This window comes from Ursus americanus, chromosome 5 (assembly GCF_024610735.1).
Source record: "Ursus americanus isolate L20-20 chromosome 5, mUrsAme1.1.p, whole genome shotgun sequence".
Classification (NCBI taxonomy): Eukaryota; Metazoa; Chordata; class Mammalia; order Carnivora; family Ursidae; genus Ursus; species Ursus americanus.
The window spans coordinates 13,979,963-13,995,443 of record NC_142131.1 but is presented as its reverse complement, the minus strand read 5'-3'; the positions used below and the strand labels follow the sequence as shown (position 1 = coordinate 13,995,443).

Below are 15,481 nucleotides of genomic sequence, written 5' to 3'. Positions count from 1 at the left end.
TCATGGGCCTAATTATGAAATATGGATAAGTAAACTTGCCAAACAGATACCATGATTGTGCCACATTTTTTATTTACAAAATCAATGACTCATTCTTTCCAATCTCAAATCTCATGTTAGCTTAAAATGATGTTAAATGTATGTTTATTTCTGTGAAAGAGGACTTTTATTGGACCTTTTGTTACTTTGAAGTGATTTTTTATTTTCATGAATATTTCATTCTGTTATATCTTAAGTGACTAGCTTAGTAATAGAATTATCAGGAGCACCCCAAAGGTCCTCTTACTTTTTTTTAGAATCTGCAGTTCTGATCTGGACTGTCGTCTTTGTTGAGTTTCTATCTCAATCTTCTCCGTATAGATTATCTAAAAGGCTTTTGACCATTGACAGGAGGCTAAGCCCTGAACTACAGGCATAAGAAACTAGACTGAAGCCATCAATTAATTGAATATATAAACATTGCTCAAAATTTTTTGAAGGGCTAATCCCTGAGATATTATTTTCCTAATATCCTTTGAGCCCTCAACCCTTTAGAAATATATTCTTATAAACACATTTCCTTTTTCTTCTTTTAGCATCTAGGCCCTATTTGCATATTATTCATTTATATGTTCAACAAAAGCATAGTGGGAGCTAACAATTTACTCCAGGCAAAATGCTAGGTATAATGAGACCCCTGCTCTCATGATGCTATGTTCTGAAAAGGAGAAAGAGATGATAAACTTGCAGATAAATACATAAAAATTCATCTAGTGACAAGTGCTGTAAAGAAAATTAAATGGGATCAGAGAATTTTGGGGGGATCCTTCTTTAGATGGGATAGTTTGGAGAAGGAGGTGATATTTGAAATAAGACTTGGTCACTGTGAGCAGTTGTGAGAGGAGAGACCTAAGGAGAGACAATAACCAGTGCAAAGGCCCTGAGGGCAGAATAAGCTGGGGAATTGAGAGACCAGTGTAGTACTCATGTAATGAAAACTTGGGGGTACAAAAGAAAGTTAGAAATAAGGCAAGGGCCAGATAAGGCAGGATCTCACAGGCTGTGGTAGGAATCTGAATTTGTTCTAAGTGTCATAGGTTCTAATCAGGGAGTGATATACTTTTACAAAATATTTTACAAAGATAACTCAGGCTCCGCGTAGAGAATGGGCCACAGTCAGGTAAGAGTGGAATGAGGAAGACTAGCTAGAAGGCTGTTGCATTAGTTCGATCTAGAGATGATGGCTGCTTGTTAGAATAAAGCTTTCAACTGAGGGAATGTATATGAAAAACACGTATATACCCTTTTCAGCAGACATTCTCAGTCAAGAAGGGCACACATATGACTTTTGCAACCTGATTTAACCTGAACTTGTATTTTTCAGCCTAATGCTCAGATGTCCAGCATTACCATCAGTTTCATTTCTCAGCTCTTAGCCTATTACTTTCTTCAGTCGAGAACTACTAGGTTAGATGATGGGGCAGGACAACTTGGCTTTGTCAGGCCAAAGGGCTTCCTCCCGGTAAAAACCCAGAGACTAGCCCTCAGTTCTTATTCCCTTTTGTCTTTCCATAGGCTTTTCTTTCCCCTTTTCTGCCACTGAGTTTTCCATCCCCAGAGGAACACAGGCTCCTGACTTCTCTGCTGCTAAGCTATCTACTCTGAGAGACAGAAGGATGTTAATTTTCATGCTGTTGTTTTGAAGAATTTACTTTTTGTATGTAGAGGAATAAAGAGATGAATACAAATAAAAATATAGAAAACTCCTTAATTTATTTCACCAAAGGAAGGGAAAGTGAGGAAGTTACCTATCCTTTTGTTAAATCTTAAGTACAACTGGAGGAGATGGGATATGTTTTGAACACTTTTTTTTTAAAGGGAAGTTATGTTGACATGGCTGTTGATAAGAATATAATAAAATCTACATTTATTGAGCTATGTGCCAAGCAATGGTGCAGGTGTTTTCTTTGACCAATTCTCCGGTAGGTATTCCTCTTCACAGATGAGAAAACGTAGGCACAGAGCTATGGAGTAACTGGCTCAGGGTCCCACAGAGAGTGAGGGGCTAACCCAGGATTTAAAGCCAGGTTTTTCTTTTCTCCAGGCTACGCTTCCTCTTCAGGTGAGAGGACTTGGGGATCTGTAGTGAAAGGAGACTGCGGGTGAGAGGCTGAAGAACCGCTCCCCAGGTATGTGCACTGCCTCCCTCACTCCTCATGTGGCTTTAACTCCTCCTCCTGGTCCTCTATGCCTGATGTACTCTTTACCCCTGGGCCTTGCTTTCACCTCCACTTTTCCTCAATCTACCCTTCATGTGGGCCTTTACTGAAAAGTATCTCTGTAAGTATGTGGTTGCCAAAATAAAAAGAAATATCCCCCCTATTTTTGTCACTAAATTTCTGACTCTGATGGCCCCAATACTCATTGGCTTTAACAGCTGCTCTATTTCTCTGTGGGTGCTCTCCTTGCGTCTGAAGGGGGACCTGGGAGAGCAGGGATCCCTAAGCTAAAGGGACACAAAGCTTTCCCCTCTGTGGTTTGTCCCCATACATGCTGAGACACTCATTTATCAGCTTAGCCTTCTCACAGGTATACTCGTGGTCACAGCAGGCTCCAGGAGATTACTTGTCTCGCTACTGAATTTTCTTTATATGCTTTTTTTTTTAAGTATGTATGAAATTATAGTCTTGAGCTTTCCTTTTTCATACACAAACTAATCATTATGAAACCCAATAATGATCCCTGAGAGAAAAACCACATGGAGCACAAGGGCTCAGACGTGGGGTGAGAGTGTTGGACAACAGACATCGTTCCCGGACCTGTGGACACAATTCTCTCCGGGGGGTCAGTGCACTGCATTTTTATGACTTGAACTATTTTTTCAGAATATTACGACATAGTTTCCGCAAAGCACAATTGAGTGTTGTAATGCCTATTTTGCATGTGCCATATCATTCCTGAACCTGAAATCTCAATGTTCGAGCATCATGTATTATTGATCTGATAATTTGACTTAAACCCAGGAGAGGAGAAAGTTTAAAGGACCAGAAAAATCAGAAATCCATGAAGTAAAAGGACTGGTTTTTCTGTAACCCCTTTGACAAAAATTCTTCAACATTTTATTCTTATGGGTTATGAGACTACCAGATGGTTAACTTGATTATTTGCCTTGGAGTATAATAAAAGAGTGTGAGGGAGACATTTCTTTTAAATTTGAGATTTAAATGTGATTTATCTCCCGGAAAATAGAAGATGGAGGTACCTGAACATTTTACTTTTGAGAGACAAAGATTTTGGTGCTCAGTTTTAAAGCTAAAGCAGTTTTGTTCTTGGGTCAGAAGTAGAACAAGGGAAAGTACTGGCACATTTACCTCTCAGAAAAGGCTGGCATATCTCACTTTTTATTTTCTAGCAAAATCTGCTCTTAAGTCTCAAGTACTCTTTCATATCATAGTGATAACATTGCTTAAAACGTGATCTCTCCCAAAGAAAGTTGTAGTTTACCACAGATCAAATCTTTAGGTGAAAGAAAGGAATCTCCTGAGTATGATTTATCTATGTATTTGTTCGTTTGCTTCTTTAAAAAAGTTTATGCTGTACTTTGTTCCAAAAAGGAGTTTGAAAGTTATGCATCATACAATAAGAAAAAATAAATAAAAATAAATAATTGAGACTATTAGGATGACTTTAATATTGAGGATTTGAGGTTTTAGAGAAAAATGAACTCTTTGTTGTTTTGTTATTGTTTTGCTGTTGTTGTTATCAGGAACCCTTATTTTACCTTGAAATCTTAACAGGGCAGAGGTGGGTTGGAGTCACCAACTCCACTTACAGCAGACCAATCTTTAAGCACATGTTAGATAATTTATGGTGAAAAAGTATTTTCTTGTATTTCTCAGCTTGCTTGGGGCATTTAGTACAGTTTACTATTCCAGGGTTAGTTCTTTAGTACCCCTCTCTTTGGTTATTTATTAACCTCCCTTTAAAGTAAAACTTAATCGTTCAAGGAAGGTACAAAGTTCAGTTAATGTTTCTACTGTTCCAAATTATGATAATACATGAAGCCACTGTATAACTTGAAATGCCTCCTAAAGCCTAAAATTTATATATGAAACCATTAGCCTGTAGGGAACTTGCTCTGAATACCAGCATTATACAGGGTAATCCTGCAGTAGCAGAGAAATGCTGCCCACATTAATGGAATGTTTAGATGATACCTGTGTTCCAAATAGTTTATATTTTTCACATGTAACCTCCGCCTCCTCCTCCCTCTGTTGCTATCTTTGTAAGAACAGGATGTCAAAGGTGATCAGATACTCCCCCAGGGAAGCCAGAGGAAGAAAACAGTAGGTGTCCTCCCCCTCTAGAGACATGTCTATTATGCAATTAATCAAGGATGATGATTGCTTAGGATCCAAAATTCAGACCGAACACGGGTTCAGTTTTTTTCCCCCATTTGGAATAATGAAAAATTAGCCCTAGAAGACTTGAGTGAATTTCTAGGCACTGTGTTTGCAAAACAGGAAGAGGTCGTGGGTCTCTCACCTGCCCTCCCAGAAGTTAGAACAGTGCCTCAACATCATACGTGTTCAGTATCACTTGTAAAATGAACATAAAATGAAATCTCCCTTCTGAAACCTACTTTTTGAGAGTCAATGTAATGAGAGCTCTAATGTTCACTTCTTAGGTATGGGAAATCCTTCAACTTCGGCCCTGTCGATTGAAGATAAACAAGCTCTTTTTCCTTATTATACTCTGTTGGTTAAGGGTCCTCAGTTCTGGAATAAAGTTGCCTGGATTCAGAACATATTTTCACCACTTGTTAGGTGTGCAAATGTGGGGAAGTTGCTTAGCTCCTTTGGGACTCCATTTTCTCAACTGTGATGTTAGGAGAAGTAAATGATGTATGATGTATAGTACGAGACACCCGTAGTCTGATAAATATTTGATGGTGGTCACAGTATTAGCAGCTCAGGCCTTGAGAAAGCCTCAAGTCCTATCTGCTAAAAGGAAGATTCTTTGTGAATAGAAATAATAGGAACTTCAAGGAGTTAGAGACAGATTCTCATCTACCTGTGGCTTTTTAAGTCATGTGATAATGAAAAGAACATTGGAAAGGACTGCTTTCCAGAGAGAAGTAGGTAGCTATCCAAAGCATTTTGAGTCAGAAATAAATATTGGTAGATTTCTCTCTGTAAAGAGATTTTTAGAATTATCTCTAATAGAATGAAGAGTTTACAGGTTTAAAAAATAAAAATTTTAAAAGGTCCTAAATATGAAATTTTACTTTGAAGTTATTTTCTTTAATAGACATACCATTCATTCAACAAATATTTATTAAGCAACCACCATATGCCAAGCATTATGTTAGGTGCTAGGGAGAAAAAGTGAAAAAGGCATGGTGCCTGTTCTAAATGAGTTTAGAGAATCTAAATATTCAGATAAGCAATGCCCTTCAAAATAGTTACCCTGGTTTCCTGCATGTTTATTCCAATATTATTGCTCTCAACACCTTCAAACAACCCTTGGGAAGTGCCTTCAGAGTCAATGCCCGAGCCACACAAAAACAGCAGCGGCAGTGGCTTCTTCACTTTTTGGAAGGTCTGTTAGTAGACATTATAATACCTCAAATCTCCTTTATTGTTTGGTAATTGCCACAGCTCAGAAACCCCCAAATGCCCACCTATCCCCACTGCTATAGTTTGTCTTCTAGGACCCTCTAGAACACCTCATAACCCAGCTACTAAAAAGTTAGTACCTGGATCTTGGTCAGTGTCCTCCAGGACCTTGCTCCAGTGACATCTGTTTTGATTGGTCTCTGTCCTGGCATACCTTTTGTTGAATACTTTGAGTATCACCCCTCACATTGAATGTCACCTTGCATTTTCCTCAATCCTTCTTTTGTATCTACTTCATTCTACCTGGTATATCCAGGGCCCCAGTCCTATTCTAGATTACTTATAGCTATCGATGAAGATCAAATCCAACTCTAAAGGACAAAGTTTGGCTGCCTATGAAGACATTTGTTTAAAATAAAAAGGAACAGGGGCACCTGGGTGGCACAGCGGTTGAGCGTCTGCCTTCGGCTCAGGGCGTGATCCCAGCCTTATGGGATCGGGCCCCACATCAGGCTCCTCTGCTATGAGCCTGCTTCTTCCTCTCCCACTCCCCCTGCTTGTGTTCCCTCTCTTGCTGGCTGTCTCTATCTCCATCAAATAAATAAATAAAATCTTAAAAAATAAATAAAATAAAATAAAATAAAATAAAATAAAATAAAATAAAATGGAACAGACTAAAGACAAGTCCAAAAGAAAGGTCTTGATATTGTTCTGTGCAAAGGCAAATGCCATTGAAGTTAGCCTGTGGGCTCCCAAGGTGACTACTCAGAGGGGAGACATCATTTCTTATGTAATTTCTGGTGTTTTTATGAACAAAAACAATAATATGAGGCCAATTACTTTATAGTTACATCTTGCATATTAGATGAATGTCTAATTTTAGAAGAGTTGTATTTTAAAGTCAGAAAACCTTTAGTTAGGAGGATTTTTAAAACTTAGTGTATTGTTTTCCAGCTAATGTTAGCATATAACATGTTAGCAAAATGATAGCATAGAAGGATTATGATAGTCATGTTTATCTCAGTAGCATTTTGGAATTCCTAATACCCGGATATAGAAATAAAATAACAGTGAATATCTTTTCTAGTGACAATAAGATTCAGAATTATTCAAAACTGTAAAGTATGGCACAATTATAGAAGAAATAGAAGTTTTTGTTGTGGGGAATGTGAATTCAGAAACATGTTGTTATAAAATATGCTTATTTTTAAATAGGATTTGTATAATGGAAATCTAAGTTTATTTTTATTTGCTACAAGACACTCAAAAAGCAAAAACACAGGGGCGCCTGGGTGGCGCAGTCGTTAAGCGGCTGCCTTCGGCTCAGGGCGTGATCCCGGCGTTATGGGATCGAGCCCCACATCAGGATCCTCCTCTATGAGCCTGCTTCTTCCTCTCCCACTCCCCCTGCTTGTGCTCCCTCTCTCGCTGGCTGTCTCTATCTCTGTCAAATAAATAAATAAAATCTTTAAAAAAAAAACACAAATCAGCAAAAACAAAACAAGACAGGACTTTCTGAAGACAAAATTATTTATTGGTTGGTGGGACACAATTTTGAAAGGAATGAATATCTGATACTTCTGCTAAAGACAGATTGGACTTTAGGTCCCATAGCCTAGAAAATTGATAAATTATACTTAATTAACTTTTTTACTGGTTCAGCTGCTAAATCACTTTTATGAAAATTAGTAGATTTTTTTTCCATTATAATAGTGGATCCTATAGATAACATTATTTCATTCTATAACATTCACTGAGCTGAAGTTTATTTGTTGACTGGATGAATGTATAGCTGATCAGGGGTAGGAATGACAATTTTTTTGGAATTTTTCTTAGGATTTAGTTTCTTTAAAAATAATAATTTTGGGGGTGGCTGGGTGGCTCAGTTGTTAAGCGTCTGCCTTCTGCTCAGGTCATGATCCTGGGGTCCTGGGATCAAACCCCGCACCGGGCTCCCTGCTCAATGGGAAGCCTGCTTCTCCCTCTCCCACTCCCCTTGCTGTGTTCCCTCTCTCGCTGTCTTGCTCTCCATCAAATAAATAAATTAAAATCTTAAAAAAATAAAGATAATTTTTTATTTATTTTCTTGTAAAAATAATTACAAATTGATAGAAAATTTTCACAAATGAATTGAATAAAAACTATTACACACCATCTGTAAAGAACCGTTAACATTTTTCTGTATTTTGACACCCATTTTTTATATATGTGTACATATGTGTATTGTATGTGTATGTGTGTTTGATTTACAAAAAATAATCATTTGTACGACTTTTTCTTTTATTTAACATATTGTGGTATCTACCCATGGATGCCATTAAACAGTGTTCTATAGCATTGTTGAGTGACTGGATAATGTTCTACTCTAAGTATATATCATAATTTATTTTGCCAGTCTTCTGTCACTGAGCATTTAAGTTGCTTTTAATCTTTTTGCCATTGTGTTTTAGAGAAATTTGGCTATTCCAAGAATTTTAAATCATTCTTGTGCTGTTAGTCCCTTGGACAGTTAAGCCTACGGATCCTTTCTCAGAATAAGGTTGGTGGTTTGTTGGGTTTTTTTTTTTTACATAAAAATATAGGGTTACAGAAGAAACCAATTATATTGATTGAAAGAATTACCAAAATATTTTTTAAATTTATGATGTAATATATGTCTTTCATATTATGTGTGATATAACATGCTCATATGTGATATAACATATTAAATAATAAGATCTAGTGGCACATCTAATAACAACCATAATTTTAACTAGTGATGAACATAAGTGAATTTTGAGATACCTGAAACAATTAGAATGCAATGTAAAAGTAGCTTTTATGTTCCATTAATTTCATTGTAATTTGTTGCTTACATTAATAAAAAAAAAGGAAATGCTCAATTATGGTTAGAGGTTAATGAAAATAAAGATGTGCATTTTTTTTCCTGTCCAAACTTAGACAGCTTGAATTTTATCCATGCATCTCCATAGCCATGAGCCCTAAGATTAAGAACCTCTGTGAACATACCAGATTAATTTGAAAGTACTAAATATAGTAATAAGGGAGAAGTAGGTATGTTCCCCCAAAGATTAGCAATATGGACTTAAAATAACAAAATGGTACTAACCTTGGTGAAGATGATGGAGGTTGAGAATCATAATCTGTAACACAAATAGACCAGGATGATGAGTAATGGTGGAAGAAACCTAGGAGTTGTGGGAAGCTAATTATGAGTGGGGTTTCAAAGGAATGGAAGAGCAGAGAAAAACCCTGCTATTTCAGGCTTCTAATGAAAAGACATTGTGTTATTGAAAAGGGGAGAGTGAGCTTTTCTCTAACTTAGTGAAACCCAAATGTACCAGCCTCAACAACCAATGACTACAAAGTATTATCTTATTTCCTCTAAATACCCAAGTGATATGAGCTCCAGTCTCACAAACCAGACTGATTACTCAAAATTGGCATCTCTCTCAAATGTTCCACCAACTTTTCCTGTGTTCCAAAGGGTGCTGTTTTGAGGGTACGCAGGATAAAGCAGGTCTTGTATGTTCTTTCATTTGGCCAAAGCCACCATATGTTGCCTCCATTGTCAGTGACCCTTGTGAAATTGACATGCAAAGATGTATAACCATTTTTCTGACCTGGTTTTGTGTGGCAGGGGTCCTTTCTGTACCCTTAGCTACTCAGTCCAAAACAAAAACCAGTTCCTCTTCTAATTCTACATAGCAGAGACCAGGCTGCAAGTCCTACAAAATTTTGTCCAACATACGAGTGGACCAGAGTGATATTGGGAAGTACCACATAGAACAACTTGTATCTACAGTAGAGCTTCTAGAAGAGCCATATCTCAGGGTGGCGAAAGGGATTTCTTACTCACCAGCTCCATCTGGGAATGTTTGAGTACTCCCAAGAGGCCTCCAAGGAGAAGAGAGGTTTTCCTCTCTCCAGTAAAAGTCTCATTCCCCAGAAACCCCCACATTTCTAGTTCAGACCCCTCCTGGGATTGACACTGGGAATGCCATATGGGGAAATCCCCAGCTCTACCCACAGAAGTTGACCTACACTTTATTAGATCAGCATCTAAGCATTCTGAATTATTTAGTCCTAAATAATATCATGACTGGAATTCCAAAGTACAGCCTGTTTATTTTTTTGTTTTCTTGTCCAGCATGTGAAGTTTGTATCTACATATCATTTTTATAGTCTTTAAATTCAAGTCTTCTGCAAACAACTACTGTGACAAGGACAAACATCTTCATGTCTTTTACCCACTTTCTAATTGAATGGCTTGTTTTTTAACTGTTGAGTTTTAAGAGTTCTTAATATACCCTAGTTACCAGTTCTTTGTCAAATATGTAATTTGCAAATATTTTCTTCCAGTATGTAGCTTGTCTTTTTATCCTCTTTATGGCCTTCTGCAGAGCAAAAGTTTTCAGTCTGATGAAGTCCAGTTTATCAATTTTTCTTCTTATAGATTGTATTTTTGGTGTCATGTCTAAGAACTCTACTTAGATCTCAATCCCAAAGATTTTCTCCTGGTTTTTTTTTTTCTTTTTCCTGACATTGAAAAGGTAGAATAGTTTTATATTTTACATTTAAATCCATCATCCATTTTGGGTTAATTTTTATATAAGATGTGAGGTTTAGGCCAAGGTTCTTATTTATTTTCCTATAGATGTCCAATTGCTCCAGCACCATGGGTTGAAAGGCTATCCTTTCTTTGTTAAATTGTTTTTCACCTTTGTCAAAAGTCAACTGGCCATATTTGTGTGGGTCTATTTCTAGGTTTTTTATTCTACTCTGTTAATCTGTGTGTCTATCACTCCACCAAGACCACACAGTTTTGTTTATTGTAGCTACACAATAAATCTTGAAATTGGGTAGACTGATTTCTCCCCCATTATTATTCTTTTTAAAAAGTGTTTTTTAGCTATTCTAGTTCCTTTGCCTTTTCACATATATAAAAAATAATCTTGCCTATAACTGCAAAGCTTCTGAAAATTAGTTTAAACCTATACAGTTGATCCTTGAACAACATGGGTTTGAACAGCTCACATCTAGTTATACACATTTTTTTATAAGTATAGTATAGTACTCTAAATGTATTTTCTTTTCTTTATGATTTTCTTAATAACATCTTCTTTTCTCCAGCTTACTTTATTGTAAGGATATAGTATATAATACATGTAGCATACAAAATATGTATTAATAGCCTGTTTTTGTTATAGGTTAGGCTTCCAATCAACAGTAAGCTATTAGTGGTTAAGTTTTTGAGGTTAAAAGTTATATGTGGATTTTTGACAGTGTGAGGAGTCAGCATCCCTAACACCTGTGTTGTTCAAGGGTCAACTGTATATGAATTTAAGAAGCAACACCTTTAATATGTTATGTCTTCCAGTCCATGAACATAGTATGTCTCTCCATATATTTAGATCTTCTTTGATTTCTTTAATTAACATTTTGCAGTTTTCAGCATACAAATGCAAATACAGTATAGTACTATAGTGTTAGATTTACACATAAGTATTTTTTTTTTTGAATGATTGTAATTGTTATATTTTAATTTTGGTGTTCATTGCTAGTACAAAGAAATGAAATTGATTTTTTGAATATTCATTTTGTATCCTGTGGCCTTACTGAATTCACATAGTATTTCTAGAAATTTTCTTGTAGATTTCTTGGAATTTTCTATGTAGACAATTATGTCATCTGCAGATAGGGATAGTGTTCTTTCTTTCTGATCAGCATGCCTTTTATTTCCTTTTCTTGCTTTATTATAATGGCTACAACTTCCAGGAGTATGTTGAATAAGAGTACATATTTCTTTGTCTTGTTCCTGATCTTTGAAGGAAGGCATGTAGTGTTTCATCATTAAGTATGATATCAGCTTTATTAAGTTGAAGAAGTTCCCCTCTATTCCTACTTTTCTGAGAGCTTTTATCATGAATGAATGTTGAATTTTGTCAAATGCTTTTCCTCATCAAATTATATGATCATATATTTTTTTCTTTAGACAATATGGCAGGCTACACTGATTTTCAAATATTGAACTAAACTTGCATCCTTGGAATAAATTCTACTCAGTCCTGGTATGTAATTATTTTTATTTATTGCTGAATACTATTGGCTAATGTTTTCTTAAGGACTTTTACATATATTTTTATGAGTGATCTGGTCTGTAGTTTTGTTTTCTTATATATATTCACATTGTGTACTATCAGGGCATATTAGCTTCATAAAATGAATTGAGATTGCTCTCTCCTCTTCTGTTTTCTGGAAGAGATTGTGTAAAATTGGCTTTTTAATTCTCCTGTAAACATTTGGAAGAATTCTCTAGTGAAACCATCTAGGGATGGAAATTTTCTTTGAGCTTTTAAATTATGAATTTTTAAATTATGAGATAACCATTTCCTGAATAATTGTTGGGTAATGCAAATTATCTATTTTGTACTGGGTTAGTTGTGGTGCTTTGTGCTTTTCGAAGAGTTGGTCCATTGCACGTAAATTGGCAGACTTACGTGTGTACACTTATTTACAGTATTCCTGTATTATCCAGGGTCTGTCATGATATACCTTTTTGAATTTCTGGTAGTGGTAGTTTGTGGCTTCTCTCTTATTCCTTTGCCAGTCTTGTTAGAGATTTGTCAATTTTATTGATCTTTTAAGAGAACCCAATTTTGGCTTCATGGATTTCTGTTTTTTATTATTTCCTTCTTCTATTTATTTTGGGTTTACTTTTCTCTTCCTCTCCTGCGTTCTTGAGGTGGAAGCTTGGATTACTGATATGAAACTTTCCCTCTTTTCTATTGTAAGCATTAGTGCTGTAAATGTCCTTCTCAGCATTGGTTTAGCTGTGTCCCACAAATGTTTATATGTTGTACTTTCATATTCACTCAGTTCAATGTAATTTTTTATTTCTCTTAAGGCATCTTCTTGAGCTGTGCATTATTTAGAAATGTATTGTTTTTCTTTGTTATTGATTTCTAGTTTGCTTTCATAATGGTCAGAGAACACACTCATGATTTGAATTCTTTATAATTTGTTGATGTTTGTTTTGTGGCCTATAATATGGTCTATCTCGGTGTATGTTCTTTGGCTCTTGAAAAGAATGTGAGTTCTGCTGTTGTTGGGTGGACTGTTCCATAAATGTTGATGAGACTCTGTTTGTTGATGGTGTTATAGAATTTTGTGTATCCTTGCTGATTTTCTGTCTGGTTTCTGCCAATTGTTGAGAGAGGAATGCTAACATAGCTATAATTGTAGATTTGTCTATTTATCCTTTCAATTTCACCAGTTTTGCTTCAGATATTTTGTAGCTCTGTTGTTTGGTGCATATACATTCAAGGACTGCCTTGTTCTGGTGGATTGACCATTTTATCATTATGTCATGTCATTCTCTGTGGTAAATCTTTGCTCTTAAGTCTACTTTATCTGATATTAATATGGCTACTCCTGCTTTCTTTTGATTAACATTTGCATAATATATCTTTTTCTGTCCTTGTACTTTCAACGTACCTGTGTTATATTTGAAGTGAATTTCTTGCAGACAGCATATAGTTGGGTCATGTTTTTTAATCTACTCTGCCAATCTCTGTCTTTTAATTGGTACATGTAAACACTCTTTTATCTATAAAATTCACTTCCTAAAGATTAATAAATAATGCACACAAATATACAAAATTTGAAAGATACTGAAAAGGATATGTTAAAAAGGACATGTTAAAAAGTCCGTCCCTTCCACCCTTTCCCCCAGTCTTCCCATCCTCCTCCCAAGGGGCAACCATGTTCTCCAGTTTTCTGTTGTCTTCTGTCAGAGCCAATCTGCACACATGCAAATATTTCTAAGACTGTATATTTTTTCTTTAAAAGGAAAAAAAACAAATAAAAACAAAGTGTATGCTATACTTAATAGCATACCTTGGAGGACTTTCTGTGTTGGTACGTATAGAGCAATATTTAAATAAAAATAGTTTCTTCTAGGAGCACCTGGGTGTCTCAGTCAGTTAAGTGTTCAACTCTTGATTTTGGGTGAGATCATGATCTTGGGGTTGTGAGACTGAGTCCTGTGTCAGACTCTGTGCTGGGCGTGGAGCCTGTTTGGGATTCTCTCTGTCCCTCTGCCTCTCCCCCCCACCTCTTGCTCATGCTTTCTCTCATTCCCTCTCTCTCTCTCTAAAAAAAAAACAAAAAAAAATTTTTTTTTCTTCTGTTTCAAAAGTCTTAAAAGCCAGTGTCAGGAAGTGTGTGGTTTCATACAAGATTACATGTGAAAATCCTCATGAGTTGAAAACACTTAACAATCAGAATGGAGAATATAATTTATAATGAAATATATAAATTACTATATACATTTAGTTTAAATAATAGAATAAATGTGATGGAAATCTATTCTTTGTAAGTCATATATTTCCAAGGAGTTGTGAAGTTATTTGGCAGTAACTGTCTATATGGCTAGGCATAAATAGGATGAGACCAAGAAAAGAGAGACAATATTTTAAATCAAAATATAGCTCCTGGAAACTTTGTAAAATATTTTATGCCATTATTTTCTTATATACCCAAATGGGGGAAAACCTACTATTCCATAATAAAACAGAATTCTGGATGTTGGAATTTTCCTTTGTCTTTTATGAAATGCAAAATAAACAGACTTCTGAAGAGATAATGCTAATCTATTCAACAAATATATAGTAAGTACCTACTGTGTTCCAGACACAGTTCTAGTCGGTAAACAAAGCAAGAAAAAAATCTCTGCAATCTTGGAGCTCGCATTCTGGGAAAAGCAGTGGAGAAGAAAGAAAACAGAGGAATAAAAACCAAGAAAAAAGCCAGGGAGTGATAGGCATTTTGAAGAGAATAAAACTGGGTTATATGTTGCAGAGACACAGGGAGATTGTTTTATATTTGGTGTTAGAAGATTCTGTTAAACTGAGAAGCCCAGGAAACCATGTCCAAGAAAAAGTCTTTTGCTTACATTGCTCTAGTTTGCTCTGTCCTCCTCTGACCTCCTTCTGGCTAAATCCTTAAAGCCACAGCACAGGCCTACATTCTTGGTAAGGCCTTCTGGGATATTCCTGCCAGGAGGAAGAAAGTGCACCTGATTTAACAGTCACTGTAAGTACTGGACTGAAGAATGATCTGATTGGCCCAGTTCAAGAAGGGTTGGAAAGAAGAAGAAACCACACGTAGAAAGGCCAGGAGAGGAAATTAAGCTAAATATATACTATCTCAAGAATATTCCCAGAAATTACTGTTAAAATTAACCTCTGCTTATAATGGAATACTGTATAGCAGGGGTTCTCAAACTTTATGGTCTGATGACCCTTTATACCCTTAAAAATTATTGAGGGCTTTAAAGAGCTTTTGATTAGGTAGATTATAGCTATTCATGTTTGCCACATTATGACTTAAAACTGAGAAATTTAAAAAATATTTATTATAAATTCATTTAAAAATAACAACACTAAACACGTTGCATGGTAACATAATAACTATTTTTTTAAATGACTTTATTTTGCCCAAAAACTTAATGAGAACAGTGGTGTTGTTTTACATTTTGCAATCTTTTTACATCTGGATTCTCTATTTGATCTATTTCTCTGTGTTTTATTTAACGTATATAAAGAAAATCTAGCCTCACAAAGGTAGGTAATTTTATTTATTTATTTATTCATTCATTCATTCATTCATTCATTCATTCATTTTAGATAAATGTGGATATCCTTCTTTGATACCACATTAAAACTTGACAAGTAGCGGTTCCTTAAAAGTTAATTATAATGTGGATTCTGGAACCGTATCAATGAAATTTGCATATTCTGTTACATTAAATCCATTGGTCTATCCTGGACTTTGAATTGATCTTTTACCAGGACTTGATTTGTATTGTGCGTTGGTTATTT

The 15,481-nt window shown here is 35.7% G+C and overlaps 1 long non-coding RNA gene across 6 annotated transcripts in view; it reads left to right on the top strand.

Moving 5' to 3' along the window:
* The window catches only part of LOC148110039 (uncharacterized), a 322,676-nt gene that overhangs the window by 235,777 nt on the left and 71,418 nt on the right, over positions 1–15,481 (top strand). For 4 of the 6 annotated variants that reach the window (XR_015724383.1, XR_015724387.1, XR_015724385.1 and 1 more), the window contains 3 exons: positions 2,084–2,168; positions 8,048–8,136; positions 11,593–11,668. This is a non-coding gene — a long non-coding RNA (uncharacterized LOC148110039). The remainder of the gene's footprint in view (positions 1–2,083; positions 2,169–8,047; positions 8,137–11,592; positions 11,669–15,481) is intronic. The other 2 variants (XR_015724384.1, XR_015724386.1) reach the window with 1 other exon arrangement.